Source organism: Pseudochaenichthys georgianus, chromosome 23, assembly GCF_902827115.2.
Source record: "Pseudochaenichthys georgianus chromosome 23, fPseGeo1.2, whole genome shotgun sequence".
Classification (NCBI taxonomy): domain Eukaryota; kingdom Metazoa; phylum Chordata; class Actinopteri; order Perciformes; family Channichthyidae; genus Pseudochaenichthys; species Pseudochaenichthys georgianus.
In genome coordinates this window covers 14,441,851-14,460,150 of record NC_047525.1, presented here as the reverse complement: position 1 = coordinate 14,460,150, position 18,300 = coordinate 14,441,851, and the positions used below count along the sequence as shown (strand labels likewise).

General features: G+C 38.4%; 1 long non-coding RNA gene across 2 annotated transcripts in view; it reads left to right on the top strand.

Moving 5' to 3' along the window:
- The first annotated feature begins 13,561 nt into the window (after nt 1-13,561).
- Nucleotides 13,562-18,300, top strand: part of LOC117468391 (uncharacterized) — a 128,505-nt gene continuing 123,766 nt past the window's right edge. For both annotated transcript variants that reach the window (XR_004554487.2, XR_004554488.2), the window contains exons 1-2: nt 13,562-13,647; nt 13,999-14,089. This is a non-coding gene — a long non-coding RNA (uncharacterized lncRNA). The remainder of the gene's footprint in view (nt 13,648-13,998; nt 14,090-18,300) is intronic.

Below are 18,300 nucleotides of genomic sequence, written 5' to 3'. Positions count from 1 at the left end.
ATTAATAATAAAACAACCCTAAAGCACAGAGCTATACCTACATGGGGAATATAGTACCAGCAGCAGCAATTCCACACATGTTATCTATTCAGCAGATCATTATTTACATATTAATTTCAAAAACACTCATGGCTGCACAAGCTTGAAACAAGGGGCTTAGTAGCCAAATGGATTCATGGCATGAATAAGTGTTGATGTATAAGAGTCAGACCCTCTAGCCTAGGTCTCTTGTGTGACAAAAACAATGTTAAGTTTTCGAATTAAGAAAGGACTAAGGGTGTGTTCACACCTAATAGTCCGCTCTCTGGTGCGCACCAGACCACAGTTTGTTACATTGTTTCATTTTTCAGAAGGTTCGGTTTGCGTTCACACTGGCAAAAACTCAAAGGGACTATAAACTTTAAACACAAGTCAGGTGCACGGAAATGCTGTTCAACCATTGGTCAGACATTAAGGGGGTACAAACGCAAATCCCGGCAATTTCTAGCGGAGCCTCCGCCACGGTCCGTTCGATTTAACTGTATACAGTTTGGCTGAAACTAACTGACAAGAAAACAGCGGAGAAGTAACGGGCAGAAACCCTCCTTTTTACGCAGCGGTCCAGACATAGGTCAGACGGCGACACATATTCAGTTGCCAGTTACTTTGGCATTAGGGCAGGGATATCTAGATACTTCCCAAGGTTTGACATAATGAATTGTGCTACTTTTAAAGCAAGCAACGATTTTCAAATCTGTAATCAAAAAGCTCTTCAAAAACGCTATCGAAGCAGTTCCTGCCGTTGCTACGTTAGTTCAAACAGTAACAACGGACTATTTTTCTTAGCGGATGCATGTACATTTAAATACATACGACTATTTTTTAAATCAATAAAATAATTTTCTAAATCCACAAAAGCATTTCAATTAATATTGGGAGTCATGTCGTTACTTTGTTGAGAATGTGGCCGTGTAATAAGCGGCATAATGTGCAGCAGCGCGGTCATTATGGGGAAAAGAACACCTTCATGCCGATCTAGATCCCTCCGCTTCACGTCGGGCTCCTGATCAGCCTGTCGGTGTTCTTTTCCTGCAGTGCTTATCCATGAGAGACGTTCTGCAGAGGAGGGGTGTTTCACCGACGACAAGTGTTCTTACTTTTATGTAGCTGACGGAGAATGTTTACTTTACACGACACTGTTCAACACTTAATTCTTCTTTACTCTTTAACTAAACAACCGCGGATGTCTTGAAAGACTCTTTCGCTAAAGATTTTTGAAGATATCCGCGTTCTTGTGACACGTAAATACTGCGCTTCCTATGTTTTGGTGCGGACTGCGTTCACACCAGCAATGCACCGCTCCAGAGTTTGCAAGCAAGCGCTCCGAGACCACCTATTTTAGCGGACCAGAGTTCGGTTGTTTAGTTCACTTCAGAGGTCTCGGACTGCGTTCACACCGACCCAAATGAACCGCACCAAGCGGCTAAACGCACCAGGGTTCGATTCAACCGGACTATACAAGGCAGGTGTGAACGCACCCTAAAGCTACGTGAAAGGTCTGTGTGCAAAATATGGACAATATTTGCATCCATAAAGCAAACACAATATTAGCATATTCTACAGTAGAAGCCACAGTTTGCATTGAACAAAACAATAGGAAAACCACTAACAACAAGCAGGAAAATCAACACACTCAAAACACCCAACTCTGGGTATTTTTATCTCAACACTGTCAGATAAAAGGCATTCGTATAAACGTGCTAAACAGCAACAAAGGAGAAGACCAGACAAATTATGCTATATCACATAGCAAGTTGAGCATGTCATTAGCACAAACAGCACAGCAAATGTGGACAAACATGCTAGAAAAAACAGCTCTTACTTTTTTTTTAAGTGAGTCCATGGTGTTAATCCTTTGGGAAGTTGTTGGAGTTGGTCCAAGGGAATGTTAGCCGACAGCAGTCAGTAAAACTACAGCGCGTGCTTCTGACGGTAATACGTGAATTAAGTCAGTGAGGCAGGTGCAAAGATGGCTAATTGTACTACCTCGAAATATGTTCGGCTAATGTAGAGCTAGCTACAAAAGTGAAATGACTGTCAACACAGTACACTGCATAAAAAGTATGCTAAACTAATGCACGGCATTTTCGGTAGGGTTAGCCAAAACTAAAATAGCACCACATGGTGAACACTGAGGTACAACCATTTAAAAAGAGTAATTGAATAGCTGGCCTTTTTCAAAAGGTGCGTTTCATTTGTTGCAGGGAGCAGAGCTATTTAATAGAAGAGTTACGACACCGGAAGTCCAAAAACGGTTATCGTCACGTGGTTCATGTAGACGAGGGATCGTTCCCCGGAAGTTCATGGCGGGCAATGTGAATGCATTGATAACAGGAGATAGAACTACGATTTTTGGTAATTATTAGTGAATAAAGGTTTTGATTTGCAATATTTATACAACAAATCGATATGTGTATGTATTTACATCAATATGTTTTCAAAAATAAAATCGAATTTGCTAATATTAAGTGATAATATTAGGATTAGTGTGAACAACTAGTTTACATGTTACTAACAGTGCCTTGGTTAAAGAGCCTGTTGCTGTTTATTTATAGCTTTGAATTCTTTCAAACCAATATTATCTTCTTAAACTTGTATGGTAGTCAGGAGGATCACTTTCTAATGTTTATTGATACATTTAGAGGGAGGGGATCTAAAGTAATGCTTTAAAATTCAGATTGGATTCATTTCTACCATTTTCTTAAATTCATGGTAGTTTCAGTAATCCCCTGGTAATTGAGGACACAAGTTATCTAAATGACTAATGTCGTCTTTATGGCTTTCAGAAAGGACAGGAGACCGACAGGATATGATGATGATGATGTTAAATGTGTTGCTTTAGGAACATCCATTGCAAATACATGGAATTCAATAAACATAGAAGAGCATATCATGCAGTTTGTCGGTGCCTTTTCCTCCGTGTTGTCCTGGTTTGCTGTGCTGCCTCCTAGTCGCCACCATGGTTTGCTGTGCTGCCTCCTAGTCGCCACCATGGTTTGCTGTGCTGCCTGGGGATGCTCAAATCGCTCAGAGAAAGGAGTACGAATGTACGGCTTCCCCACTGACACAGAGCGGAGGAAAAAATGGCTAGCTCAAGTCAGCAGGAGCAATTTCACGACCAACAGCAACAAAATATGTGATTTATATACAAACACTGCATTTGCACTTTTTCACAAAACGAAAACCACACCATTGGGAAAGCTTAATGTTTTGTTTAATACAAAAAAACAGGGAAAGGCTTGAAAAACACTGAGAGTTGAGACTCAGGGTGCAGGGTGAGGGTCTCAGTGCAGGTATTCAGGCTCCATTGAACCCCCCTCTGGTTCTTGTGCTGAGAGAGGGAGTAACAGACAGGAGAAAGGGTTATACACACCTATATAGCACACCTATTGCCTTGGGGAGATAACGTGTTTACTTATATAAAACAGTAGTCTGCCATCAATCCAGAATCAGCTGAGCTGCAACATTATACAGACAGGTAATAATCAACAGAATCACAAGGACACAATATGGCTCTGCTAAAAACACTCACTCTTACACGCACCAAAGTTATATTTATCTAATATTTAACTCCCTCCACCCCCGCATACAATCCCGTTTAGAAGCCCCTCTTCTCTAATTCAACATGTTGGACGAAATGACATAGAGAGAACGGAATTTACAATTAAAAGGCTGTTCAACGTGTGTTGCTAACTTGCTTCGGTATGCTAGCTTAATCTGTTATCTGTAAACGTTCCCTAAATCTACTAATTTAGGGATAATCCACTGACATCCTTTAATACACATGTTCATTTGAATCAGATGTACTGATAATATCCGCAATATACATCTTTAAACTTCTTCTTACCTTTAAAAGTCCGTCACGAACGGTCTATTATGCAGCAACTCCACAGCTCTGCCAGCCTTGGCGCTAACTTCCGGGGAACGATTGAGAGGCTCCACGATCCGCCATTGCTGTAAAAAAGTGGTCCATTGGAGTGAACGGAGATGTCGTAACTCTTCTATTAAATGGCTCTGGCAGGGAGTAGGCCTGCTGTCTGTCATGTGACTGAAGCACCACACTGTTGTTCCCTGTCTTAACTGAATCCTTGTTTGTTTTTAGGTTTTTAGGATTTTCTATGCCAGTCAATTGAGTTTTTCAACATATAACAATATTTACAGTAGGACATAATGGCATGTCTGGTCAAAGAGAGTTCAAATATAGAAGAGAAGCATTATAATATGTTCTTGATTGTTAAAACTGTGAGAAATGTACTGTACACTACACTACAGAGTATCAGTTATTTTAAATGTCTTGTTTTGTTAGTCTGAGTAGACTTCCCTTACTCACCTATGAATATAATTTGAATGTAAAAAACAACATGCTATTTTCCACTGTAAATAAAAAATGATGAAATATAATTTCAAAAAAAAAATCAAACCATCTTAACTTTTGGATGGGGACATGTACCATAAATAACAAATACCTTTAATAAGAACAGATCTAACTTCGATTAAATACTTTTTCAAAATACCAAGTTCAAAATTCACCTTTAAGAGACTTTTTTTTTTACTTGCCCACATACAACTCTGGAAAATGTTTGTAAGTAATACAAAAAAGGAAATCACATAATGTACAATGTATTAATTCAATCATCCAGGGGTACATTTCCCTTTAAAAGAGTGTTCAGACTTGTGGTGCTGCTTAATGCCCTGTCCAATTTAAATTGATTATGTGAAAAATATGTCATATTTATCGTACATATTTGTTTTAAATATTTGTGACATTGAAGTTAATAGTACCTCTCACGTTACACCCCTGCATCTTTAGAACTATATCCTTGGTGTCCCTCATTGTTAGTTAGCTATGCTCATAGAGAGCCTACAGTATCTGTAAACTATCATAGAGGCAATTCAATTGGATCTCATACACTGAAATATGAGTCTCAACTTAGAATTCTCCAAAGTAACTCATCTGGGGCCTCAATCTCCTGACCTAAAATAATTAGAATGAGATTTGTTGTAATAGTTTGCTCTAATTCTACTTTTGAATCCCCTCCTTGTGTTTGATATATGTGTGCAGGAGTAATAGGTGCTCTTTATTTGTCTCACTTGCACTTCTCTGTGTTTGCAGCTCTCCATCTCAGTTCTGGGGCGATGTACAGCTCCAGTAATTGCCACCGGAGCGATTTCTCCTCATTAGTTTCTATGGACGGTGTAATTGGCCATCCCAGGCACAGAGATCAATGCGACCGTTACAACCGGGATTTCAGGCACCTAGGCCCCAGACAGCAGGCCCAGCCGGGGCCAAAGGGGAAGTGAGAAGGGGTGGGGGTGGAGGCTCCACAGCTTGTTATAGCTGCTCGGAGACAAGGCAACTGATGTCGGGGTGGCTATCGACAGCTCGCAGTCCAACATGCATCTGCTCTTTCCATCCTGCTCATTGACACTTTCCCTTCCTTTCCCTCTCCATCCCATCTCTCACCCTGCCTCATTAATGGCCCTTCTTTTGATTCGTTCCTCATGCTGCCGCACAACACCTGTCAGAGGTTCATATATGGTCCAATCTACAGGAGGAACCCTACAACTGTGGCACTTTACCATCAACAGCCAAACCCTTTAAATCCCTGCAATTCAGTATTATTATCTTTTTAATGCTGATACACCAGTGTTATATTGTGATATACATATATCATGTGTTTTATATTGTTGTACATGTTTGCTTTAACTTCTTATGTATTTGTACTGTATGTCCATTTAAATGTGTAATTGTTTTTGTTTGGCTTGATGATTGTTGGAACGATGAAAAAAATGTGTTGCTAATGGTGATCATAATAAAGACAAGGATGTTTATATAAATATATTTTATTCTATTTTATTTTGTCTCTTACAAGACATTTTGACTTTACCTCCCAAATTCAAATATTTTTTCTTTTGTTTTTATTTCGTGTTTTTGTTACACTTTATCTTATATTGTTTATAAAAAAGATTCCCTTTTTATAATAGATTTTTATTTATTATATTCTAAACTCTCACAAAACACAAATCTTGTGTTTTTTGTTTTTTTTGCACTCACTGAGACCTAACAGCAGCTGATCAGCTATGTTGTTAATCTTTCCCAGAACGTAGAAACCATTGGAGAAGAATCGTACTTTTCTGAGAATCAAAGAGCCCACCTATCACTTGTCTAAGCCATTACGAGAAATATATAAAAGCCTGAGACATTTTCCAGACAGACACATTGTTGCTGGACCCGTCACCTATACCTCTCTGCTTTTGTGGATCAGTTTATCACACCATTAGCCCAGAATAGCTACTTGCTACATAAAGGAGGCTTGGTAAACACAGAATAATGGAAAGTATACTCTTTCTCTCATGTGGAAAGAGCTTAGTCAACTTCATATCTGTACCACATGATGGAGTTGTTGAGTCACTTTTAACTTCAACAAAGCCTTTAAAAAAACTCAACAATTGTAATGTCCCAAGCTTTTTTTGAAACTGAACATATTGTGCTTGTGTATTAACTCCTAAGGAAAAATATCGTAATGAATGATGAGAGACATACTGACCTTTGCCATTCATTTTCATAACACACAGTAATCCCAATGAGTGGCGGTGGCCTCTGATGATATGAAATCTCTGCAGTGTTTGCTGTTATTAGCATTAGTGCATGGTGGTGGGGTGGCTTATGATCAATGTCCATGCAGAGCTGTAATCACTAGCATCACTTTGAACGTCAATAGACTCCAACACAGAGAAATGACACAAGAATCTGCTGATGCAGGATATAGAATATCTACACAGCATGTTCACGCCTTTCCGTGTTTTCGATATGTGTGTGCTGTATTACATGGGCTATTATATATTAAAGAAAGGTTCCATCTTTTCAATCATACTGGAATAATGCTCAAGGTAGGAACAGGCATGAATGAAAGATGGTGTATTTGTTGTGTAACACTGCCCTCTTCAGGATATACTTATGTATGACGTTAGTGATAGTCGGAAGACATGTCAAAGAGCACACAAGAGCAACATTATTCACATGTTATTTTGTTAAGAGTTTTGATCACCATTTTATTTGAACAAATACTCTACAGTATGTGGTGTTTTCTATTAAGAAAGAGAAAATTATGTTTTCGTTGCAACTACATCCTGAGAATTTATAATAATTGTGGGATCCAATCAAAAAGTACTTTGATACATTTAAGACTGTCTATACTCCTAACCTCCAGACTTGTTATGTTATTTTCTGTCCTCCGTATATTGTTTATTCATATTGTATACATTTAGTTGTTATTGTTAATACTGTAAACTGCTATTTGACACTTGAAAATAGGAAAATTGGACTACATAGTTAGTACAATGCTGCTCGTTGTATTTTAAATTGTAGACATAATATTCAAAAAGAGTGTGTGCATTTCTTAACATTGTCTTGATAGATTGATCACAAAATGTATAATTTAATGCCATCTTTTTGTCAGCTTTACTCCATGTTAGAACCAAAGATCATGCATTGAATTGATCCTGTAGTACACATGATAATAGTATTTACACAAAATCCAGCAAATATAAATGTAATGGAAAAAGGGAATTTTGAATCGACAGAGGCGTCTGAATATTGTTCTCATCTGTAAAAACCAATAAATAAATAACTATGGTAAATAAAATACCAATTTTGTTTTACCCTGTCTGAAAGTGCCTTTATTAGTAAATCATGTTGCCCATTAATGCTCAATCCTGCAGTGTTGCTTTGAATGTAGTTTAAGGCGTTTTTATATTCATATTGTCTCAGTTTGTAGCCGATTTTCAAGTCCCTACTTTAGAGTTTCTGTTACAACAAATTCATCTTTATGATGCACAACAACTCCTGACTGAACAGCAGCTCGATCAGAACAAGCCATTAATAAATCTAGTGCAAAAAGGTGCAGCACAAAGCATGTCTGAGAGAACAACTTGAATTGGTTAATTCAACTCGCGAGATGAAAACGGTTTGGAGAACTGAGAGCCAAACGTCTCAGTTTAGAATGCTGATGGATGTATAATTAAATGATGGAAAATGTGTAACTTTATGCAGCCGGTGTCCTCTCATAATTAGAAAAACTTATTTTAAGAAAGAGTAAAAATTAGGTTTAAATAAAGCCATTTTTAATAATGAGGTCTTTAGGCTGTAAGATTATGCAGAGCTCCGTGGAGAATACAGATACATCACTGTTATCCATCCATCTGTCTAATTCTGATCAGATAAATGCAGTCACGCAAATGTTCCAGATTCTGAAAAATATGTAAAACACATGTTTAATAAAAACAACTTGATCACTGGCTTATTTTATATCCGTATGGTGCATACAAACTGCAAAAAGAATAACATTTTAGTGGCTTGAATAATCTACAGTCACGAGTAATGAAAAGAAAACCTACAAACACATGTTATTGTCCATCATCATACACATTTCATTGATTAACTGTGTTGTTTTTCAACAAGCAACGAGCAAATGTAAATACCCCATATAGTGTGTTTATCTGGGTGTAGTTGCTGCACATACATTATATATTCACATATTTAGCCATGGACTTTGCTGGATTATGCCCCTGAACTGTGACGAAGCCAGAGACTTTACAAAATCCTCATCAAAATACATGTATGGAGGCTGATCCTTATTATTACTGAACAGTCGTTAACAGTGTAACATCTGCAATACTTCATTCCTCCACATGATGCCAGTGTTGCACTGTGAATACTTCACTGTGTTCACTCTGCCTCCTTTCTTCTCCTCGCCCTCCAACAAGAAACATAGGGGACTGACACAAGTGATACATGTAAAATAATAAAGAGACATGGATACAAGTATTTCTGAATATGTAACACAGAGCAAAACAGAACCGTTAACCCAACGTTTTAAAGATATTGTAAAGCCAAAGATTTCTCAAATAGAAAGTCCATCATTGACAATAAATACAAATTACTATTTATTCCGGGGGAATTTCAGTTGTGTTCCTTTTAAGAATGCAATAGAAAAAAAATCAATTAAAATCGTTTTTAAATATATAGTAGAAGAAAGTGTGCAATAAAATATGTTTATAAAATACAAAAATTATGATATAAAAGCTGCGGTGTATATGTCAAAAAATAAAATACAACACAATAATAACATTTATAAAAACATCAAAAGTTAAAGAAATAAACGTGCACATTGGTGTATTATTATTATAAATAAGACTGTAATGCTAAATTGCAAAGTTTAAAAGGCTGCTGATGGTGGTCGATTGACTTTCTTTGCATTGAAAGGATCTGTTTCTATTTCCACCATGGTGATGTATGTGTCTGATAACCTCTCCATCTTTAGGCCTGTCAGCCCATCTCCCCCCATTCTGATGCATTATTGGTCCACTGTTGGGCCCATGCAGGAAGCCCTGGGAGATAAGAAAGAAGGGCAGGGGGGCAGGCACTGCGATCCCTCAGATAGCACCTAATCACATTCATTACATCAATTAGGGCAGGCCGACACAACACCGGGCTGCGAGTCAGACCTCCATCTCCTGCTGATCGATGCTAAACACAGAGCACATCCTCTGGGCTTCAACCACCATACTGTAGTACGTACCCTCACCTGCAGAATTCATATACATGTACCGGGAGCTCAACAATTGTTTTGGGGGGGATTAAATCCAAATCGGTACAAGTTGGTACCAATATTTCATGGATTTCATGTCAATTGCCACTAACGAAATCTACTTCTTGTTTGTTTTTTTAATACCAAGGTATTTAGGTGCTATATAAAAAAAAGTTGGAACTCCATCAGGACAACAAGACACCACAATTTGTGTACAGTATGTGATGATTTCCAGGTCAAAATGTGTCCAGATTTTTACTATTTTCCACTTTCAGGTTTACTTATTTAATTGTATTTTCTACTGGTAACTTGTGTTCACATGAATAATTTAGTAATACTTCATTTTTATTTCACCTTTAATTTAACTTTATTTTATTAACAGTTGTCATGAAACGAAACACCTAACGTTTTAAAGACATTTAGTTCATATATTACTGCTCTGAAGGCAATTATTGGAGCAGTAAACTTAAAAAAAGAGCAATCCTTAACATTTTAATTGAATCGATGTACAAAGTCAAACATGTTGATATATGTATTCATTTATGTATTAACTAAAAGATTAAACTCAAATATGACTTAACAACTGACTTTCAAGTGCGTTAAAAATCATCAATAAAGTAGTAATTGAAGCATACATAATATAACATTTCAAACAGATGTAACCTATCTAAAATGAAAGGCCTCACGTAGACACACAAGGTCAAGTTGATCAATAATACAAAAACGATGTAATGAAACAAGCCTGATCATATTCATACACATTCAGAATTTAGACACAATCCCAGTATATTGGCAAACGGATATTCAACAGTCGACCTGTGGTACACTTTAAGTGGTGCGGATATTAAGTGGTTTGAAGCAGGAGTTGAATGCACATCCTCAAATCCCCTGTGTGTAACTCAATCCATATATAATGATTACCGAAGTAATATCTTTAAGAAGGCAAAATGTTCTATCATATTTTAAGTCCAAGCTGCATTTAAGCCCCGCACAATGGTTTTCAAATGATAAATAAAAAATCATAATCTGAGCCGGCTGGTCATTAGATGTAATTTCAACAGAATCTTTAGTCCAGAGCTGCTTTTTCTTTCTGCTGATAGATAACAGGAGCTTTGTGAGGCATTCACACTCAATGGTTGACATAAAGAAAAAAGGATCTGTGGACAATTTCTCCACATCTGTGAGTTTTCCTGGTTTAATAATCTCCACAATGGAATCCTCTTTCCAACCTGAAACCAAATCCTGAAAATATGTTCATCCACTTTTTGTATTGAAAACTAATGTTCCTTCTGCAGAGTCCAGGTGGAATTAAAGTAGACTCTTTTAAACATCAAAGCAACTATTAAATGCTGATAGTGATACATTTAGCTTTTTAAAGTTAACAGCTGAGACCAGTTAATATGACTGAATATTAGTAGAAAATATTGTTATTAACACAAACACATACAGTATTGTTGTATGTCTAGTATCTGCTGTCCTTTACTTTGGCAGCAACAATGTAAACTAATTGGAGAAGATTTTATTTCACTAACTCTGATTCGCTGAGGTGCGGAAAAATTGTGTCTTATTCATTTATTGCTCCATCTAACAATCAAATTTCACAACAAATCTGATTAAATGCCAAAAACAGTTTTTTACTTAGATTTGACTGGTTTATTAAAAAGGCCCTTGTGCTAGAAGGGCCTCACGGACAATTTGAATGGAAATGTAAAAAGCTACTTTATAGACATGATGTATATTATAGAAGTATAAGGTGGAATTGGTAGATTTACTAATCATTATTCACTATACAGGATACATCACTTTATATGAGATTGTAGTGCTTGTTTTTAAAAAAAATGCATAATTCAAGATTCAATACTGCTTGTTTTTCTTTCGATAGCTTCTATGAAATATGACAAAACAACTCAAATGTAACAATGTCATGTGTCACTACACTGGACCCCTCAATCCCCACCTTCAACTTGGATTGTATTGCTTCCTTTATTTAATATGAATACTTTTCAATAACTTCCTTGCACCCTGACACTAAACATTTATTTTTAATTAACCATATACCATAAGAGGAAGACCTGCACAGACACACACACTAGTGCAGACACCTTTTTCAGACACTGAGGATCCCACAGAGTTTAAGTTGATGACAAATACGATGTCACCTCATGAACCACATAGCTACATGGCTTGCATACTTTTCTTGTGCAGGTGTTGCGTGTGGATGAGCAGCATGTGACACACTCAGGTATGGTTGTCATTGTGGAATGCTGCCTCATGTGATGGACAGGTATGCCTAAAAAATGTTCATCTTTTTCAAAAACTAAATGACTCGTGACCATCAGGCGCTCCGCTCAGTACTTTTGTGTGCACGTGTGTCATCGGTGACCTCCTGACTGCATTGACTTCCTCCAGAAACCTTTTGCCTTCCTCCCCCGGCGACAGAAAACCTGGTGACACCAGGATGAGCGACAGGCGGAGAAGAGGAGAAATGGCGCCGAAAACTGGGGGGAGATAAAATGGATAGATAAGGTCAGGGCATGTGAGGGAAAAAAATGGGAAAGTGGATAGATTGCGACAGAAGAGAGAGGGAGAAAGAAGAAAGGGGGGTGGGGGGGGGAAGAGTGATGCTATTGATACACTGAATCTGCAGAAAGAGAAGAGGAAGGTGCACTCCATTTTTTCACCCTCAAAGTGCTATCGGAAGACATACATTACAATGACAGGACTGTGTCCACGCCAAGCACATAAAAACACACAGCCTTTATTTCATCTCCCACAGATAGTTATTAATAAAAAACCAGGGCGAGCACACACGCAGAGACACAAAATAGATGAGAAAGAGCAATGGAGAGTCAAAAAGGAGAGACAAAGGAGGGAGATCATGTTGTGAGGAGGTTTGTCTGCTTGACAACGTGAAGTCAAGAGCAATGGGACTCACACCTCGATTTGTCAGTGTGATGAAATAAGCTACCGGCCACAATCCCATACTCCACACTCTCCACTGACATGACATCTAAAGCATCTCTTTTTCCTCTCACTTCCCTCCTCTCCCCTTCCAAGTATTCATGTAGGCCCTTATTTCTCGTCTTACTTCCCTCTCTGCCTTTCTCTCTCTGAGCCTCCAGTGTTATCAGTATCTGACACACAGTGAATCAGGGAGTATCTAGCGGCCTGCTATCAGACCTCTCTTCATCTCCCACTGCCCCTCTGTGCTCAGGCCTATCAATCAGAGCCACTGCCAGGACAGATGCCACCGACACACCCACTGACACAACTCGCAACAGAGCTAACACAATTAAGAGATATTTATTCAGTACAACAAAACACAGAAACAGGTGTTGGATAATATGAGGTTTAGTATAGCAAAATGTGGAAGATCATGGATGGTGCGACTGGCATTCAGAAGAGGAAGAAGTACCCAGATCGTTTTGTTTAATAAAGGCAGCAATACTACAGTGTGAACATTTTTCAAGTTTCAAGTAAAAGCCCTGCATTCAAAATATTAGTTAAATAAAAGTAAAAAAGTATTAACATCAAAGATTCAAGTATACAATTACTCATTGTAGTCCATATCAGAATAATATTTATTATTCTATTGAATTAAAATGAGTGTTGCTTTCACTTTTATGTTGTAGCTGGTAAAAGTGGAGCCACTTTTAATTGTACGGTTGCTACTGTACACTGGAGAAGTTTTATCTCAATAGACCTTCCTGTTAAAATAAATGTCAAATAAATAAAACTACAACGTATTTTATTTTTAATTTAATGGGCATTAAGGTCAAATATGGATTCTGAATATGAGCACAGCATATTTGTGTTCAAGTGTGTGGGATCTACATTATTATTCTTAACTGAAAAGAGAAAAACCTGGATGTGTTCTGACGGTTCTGACCTGGTTCTGACCTTGATGCACAAAGGCGGGCTATTTAAACTGTCAGAAGCCCCGCCGACCAGTTTGGTCGTCTGTCATCAGAGCACACCTGCGCATAATTAATGCTAAGCTAACTAGCAGCAAAAAACGGTAATCTGTGTTATTGCTGGAAAAACGTAATGTTTCAATAGCTATAATACTTAAGCAAAGTAGGAGCTGATTTTGCTAGCATGCTAACATTGCCTCTTATGTTGTTAAAGATGTTTACAAACAGTTTAGCTAGCTGGGTGGCTAGCCAAATATCAACCGACAGTCTCTCCATGTTACTTCAAGCCATCTTGACTTAAGAGTTTCCTGTTTTTTTGGATGGCAATATTTGCTAACCTTTATTGCTACCATTTATTGTCTCTAAAGTTGTTGTTGTTGGTGCTTGAAATGTGTATTTTACATTTTAGCCAGCTTGCTAGCTAGCCTACCACTCACACAACGTCTCTCCCTCAGGACATCTATGAGAGGACACGTGTGCAGCCTGCATCACCTCAGAGTTTGCTGACAGTCCTGTTCAGATGCTAGAGAGCTAAACTACTACAAAGTAAGAGCTGCTTTTACTTACACTTAAAGTGTGTGTTCATGTCTTGTATCTTAAGTGGCTGTTGGTGTGTTTGGCTGCTGAGGCAAATGCAAGCTTTGTTTCAGATATCTAATTGTTGTGGATATCATTGTTCTTTCTGGATGCTTCTAACTGCTTTCCTTTTGCTGTGCTGTATTTGCATAACCATTAACTGCATTTCTTGTCATGAATGAGCTTTTGTATCATGTGGTTGTTATGTGAATTATGAGGCCTTCAAGTCATTGGTTTGACATGTTACCCAAATGTCAATCACATCATTTTTGAGTTGAGCTGAATTGGTTGCAGCTTGCTGTTGTTTTGTTGTGCAATGTTGATGCTGATTTAAGGATGTGAACGTCCATGTTTTTGATGCTCAATGTCAAGTTACACAATCCTCATGTGACATTCCACTTGGCTTTTGTCACACATTGTCACATTCACATTTATGCTGAGATGCCAGAGGAAGACTGTTTCACTTCATAAAGGTAAGGCGCTTATTTATCTGATGATAGATAGATAGATAGATAGATAGATAGATAGATAGGTACTTTATTGATCCCAATATGGGAAATGTTTGCGTTGCAGCAGCATAAAAAAGACAAAGCAATGTACATAAAAGACACAGAAATAAACAGTCCAATACATTTCAGAAATAGAAATGAAATAGCATTAAAAAGTTAAAAGATAAGAACAACAAAAATATATATGCTGCTGTTTATTAAAGGGATACACTTGCTGCTAATTTCTGCTTGAATGTGGTTGCTGTCGATTGTGATAATAATAGTTATAAAGATGTATGGCACTTGAGGGATGTGTTTGTTGCATTACGGTTGATTTACCCAGTGTTGAAATCTAAATCATCATGTTTCATGAGTGGTATTTGTCGCAGATTGATGCTGCCATTTTGGTTTGTTCGGCTGATATTTGTGTGCTGCCGCTGCTCTAGGCTGTTTCATTGCTGTCTCACAGATCTGCTTGTGGTTGATTTTCTTTTTTGTTACATTTGATGGCTGATAACTGCCGTTGTGCTGCTGCTTATTTTATTGCATTGTGATAAAGTGTACTATCTTGTGGTGGTGTTTGCTACTTTTATTGTGGTTGTTTCATGTGCATTATGATGCTTTTTTCATGTTGACTTACACAGTAGTCACTCACTAGTATATCTTATGTTTTATTGTCTGTGTTGCTGCTTGTTGTTGACTTTGCTCTGATGGTTGCTGTTGGAGTTCCCCCCATCCCAGCATGCACCTGTAGGCTAAGACTCTTATTACTGGAGGGAATATAGTCATCAGTGTGCTGTGCAAAGCTTGCTGTAGTAACCAAATAACTCTTCTGTTTTTATATATCTGTTCCATGTCAGTTGACTTAAATATCTTTCTCAACTTGTACTCCCAATTAGTTATAGCGTGAATAAGGGCATTGCAAATATGTAGATGGTTAGGTTGCGGTTTTCATTGTTGAGGTTTAGATCTTTGTATATGTGGCAAAACGTTTCTCAATATATTTGGTTCTGAAATCAGTACAAGAGCCAATCATACAACTATTATTCCATCTACATTATAATTTTACATCTAAATGTTTGTGTTCCTTTCAAACTCGTATACATAAATGAATGTCGGCTATCTTAAGATATTTGGCATATAATTGCATTGACGTTTGTGTTAATTGTATTTAGCTTTATTAGGACTATATTTAACAAACACATTTTGTATATTTTTCTTCTAATTTCTCAGAAACTTTCCTGAGCCACAGCAACCTCTTAACTAAACCTTGATTAGTATATTATATCTTAAAACATCGCCTCATGGTTCGCCATGTTTCCACACTTGTACCATGATCCTGTCCAGACTCAGTACTCGATTTTCAAACAGACAAATGTTTTTTTAAAGCATAAATCAAGCAAGCTGCAATGGTTGCATTACTGTTGGCCTTCAAAAGCTCATGACGGTCAGACCCTCGAATGACGGTCAGACCCTCGAACCTTGAATTAAGTAAAATCTAATACACACATGTGACGAACGAGGGATACAAGTATGTTTGAGACTCTCATCTATTATTAAAGAAGCCACTAGATCCAGATCAAATCAGGCCTGGGACAGTAGATAGTGTTTCATGGTGGCTTTGTCTTTAAATATTCCCCTAGATTGAAAGCTTCAAAGTAAACTTCAATTACTGCAGTGATTAGATCTGGCCTGCTCCATTAGAGGACATTCTAGCTCAGGGGGGGGGGGACAGACAGAGAGAGCGGGCGACGACTCTCAGACCCCCAGCCAAGGAATTACTAACTATTGATCTTGCTGCCACAAGCCATCTGACAATGACATTATAGTTGTGTAGCTTCAGAAGCAGCAGTACAGTTGAGCACAGGGCTGATGTAGTCCCTGCAAAGCACTTAGACATGGGGAGGAAATCCTATTTCTTTAGGGATGGGATGGAGAGCAAAGGGTTTCTGCTGGCTGCGGGTTAAAGTTCCAATTTGATTCACTTTTTATCATCTTGTTTTGAAATACACTGTGGGTCGGTGTAGGACTTGTGGTTTTCAATTTTTCTTGACCATGTCTTTCCTTCGGATGCTTTGCAGCTAATCATGTAACATATTCTAATTTCACCATTTCCTAGGGTCAGCGCTAACCAGCTGCAATAAAGGTGCCTACAGTATGTGTCTTACAAAACTTGACCATTTTGGGAATTTATACATATTTCAAGACCAGAACGAACCATCCACATTTTGACTCGTTAATTGCGTCTTATTCATGTGAAAATATACTCTTATGATTTGATCTAGACCCATACAGTACATTCGCCTCATTTTCACAAATCCTGCAGAAAGGCCTTATGGGATTTCTGTGATATATTTTTGAAGTGAAGGATAGGTGACGCTACATTGCTTAGGTGTAAATATATGTTAGTTTGTGTTGGCCTATTTGATATATTTACAACCAGTCTTGTGATACTCCATTTCCAAACCATTGCATGCTGGGATAGGTTCCAGACTCGGTGGCCCTGAACAAAATAACAGCTTCAAAATGGTATTGAAAGGATAAAACTGATGGATTGATATGTGGCTTGAACCCGACTGTCAAACCATACAAATATAATTCTTATTTGATTTAGTTTCAGAAATTGTCTGGAGTTTGAGTCAGATTGAGCAGAAATGACATGAAAATGTACGACCTTGATAATGACGATAATGATCCTGATGGTTTTCTCCATCACAATGCCAATGCTGTTAATAATGACAGTGATGATGATGGATACGATGATGATAAGGATGATAATGATGGTGCTCCCAGTGATGGTGCTGGCCCTGTTGATGCTGCTGATGATTGTGGAAATGAGCATGTTGATAAGGCCTGAAACATTTTCTTTGAGCATGCATGGGTCCTGATAAGAGTACTGTAAGTCTACCCTGATCGGCCCGCTGACCATCTTATCTTCTACATCTCACTGTCGTAGAGGAAAGGGAAGTGGATGTCTGTTTGCAGGCTCCCCGAAAACCATTATTACATCCTGATCAAGGCCCGGCGCACATCCATAATCATGAAACAAACATAGGAGAGTAAATTATAGAAACTTAATGAGAAAAGGATTTGATTTAAAAAGAAAAACATGGAAGAGTGAGAGGTCTTTGGGGGCAATGTGAAGAAGAACACTCGACCAAGAGAGGGGAAGATGGAGACAGAGAGGTAGAGCGGGGGAAAGAAAGGGAGAGGGGAAAGGCAGGGAGAAGATAGATCACGGTCCTGAGCGATTGTGACAAGCATAGACCCTATCAGCCGCTGTTTGTTTGCACACTCCCCTCTCTGCATTAAAGGAGCCGTCCAGGCCGCCGGCAGGCCGCGAGCGCTCCATCTCATCACCTGACACGCCAACAGATGTTATGGGCCGATAAGAGCCCTGCGGCCCCCTTCCCTTTGCATCTACGATTACCTCCGCACAAAGGAGAAAGAGGGGGGGAGGAGGAATAGAGAGGGAAGGAGGCAGAGGAGGGGAGGAGAGGAAATCAAATACTTCATGATGACTTGGTGTAAAAAATGAATAGATGGAAGTGTGTGGAGGGGATGTGAGATTGAAAAAGGGAACGAGAGAAGGAAAGGTGGTAGGGACACATTTGTCCTGTGTGAAGTAGTAAATGGCCTCGCCGTGCTTCCTGGCCCCATGCTGTTTGTCTCTGTCCTAATCGGCTTATTCCA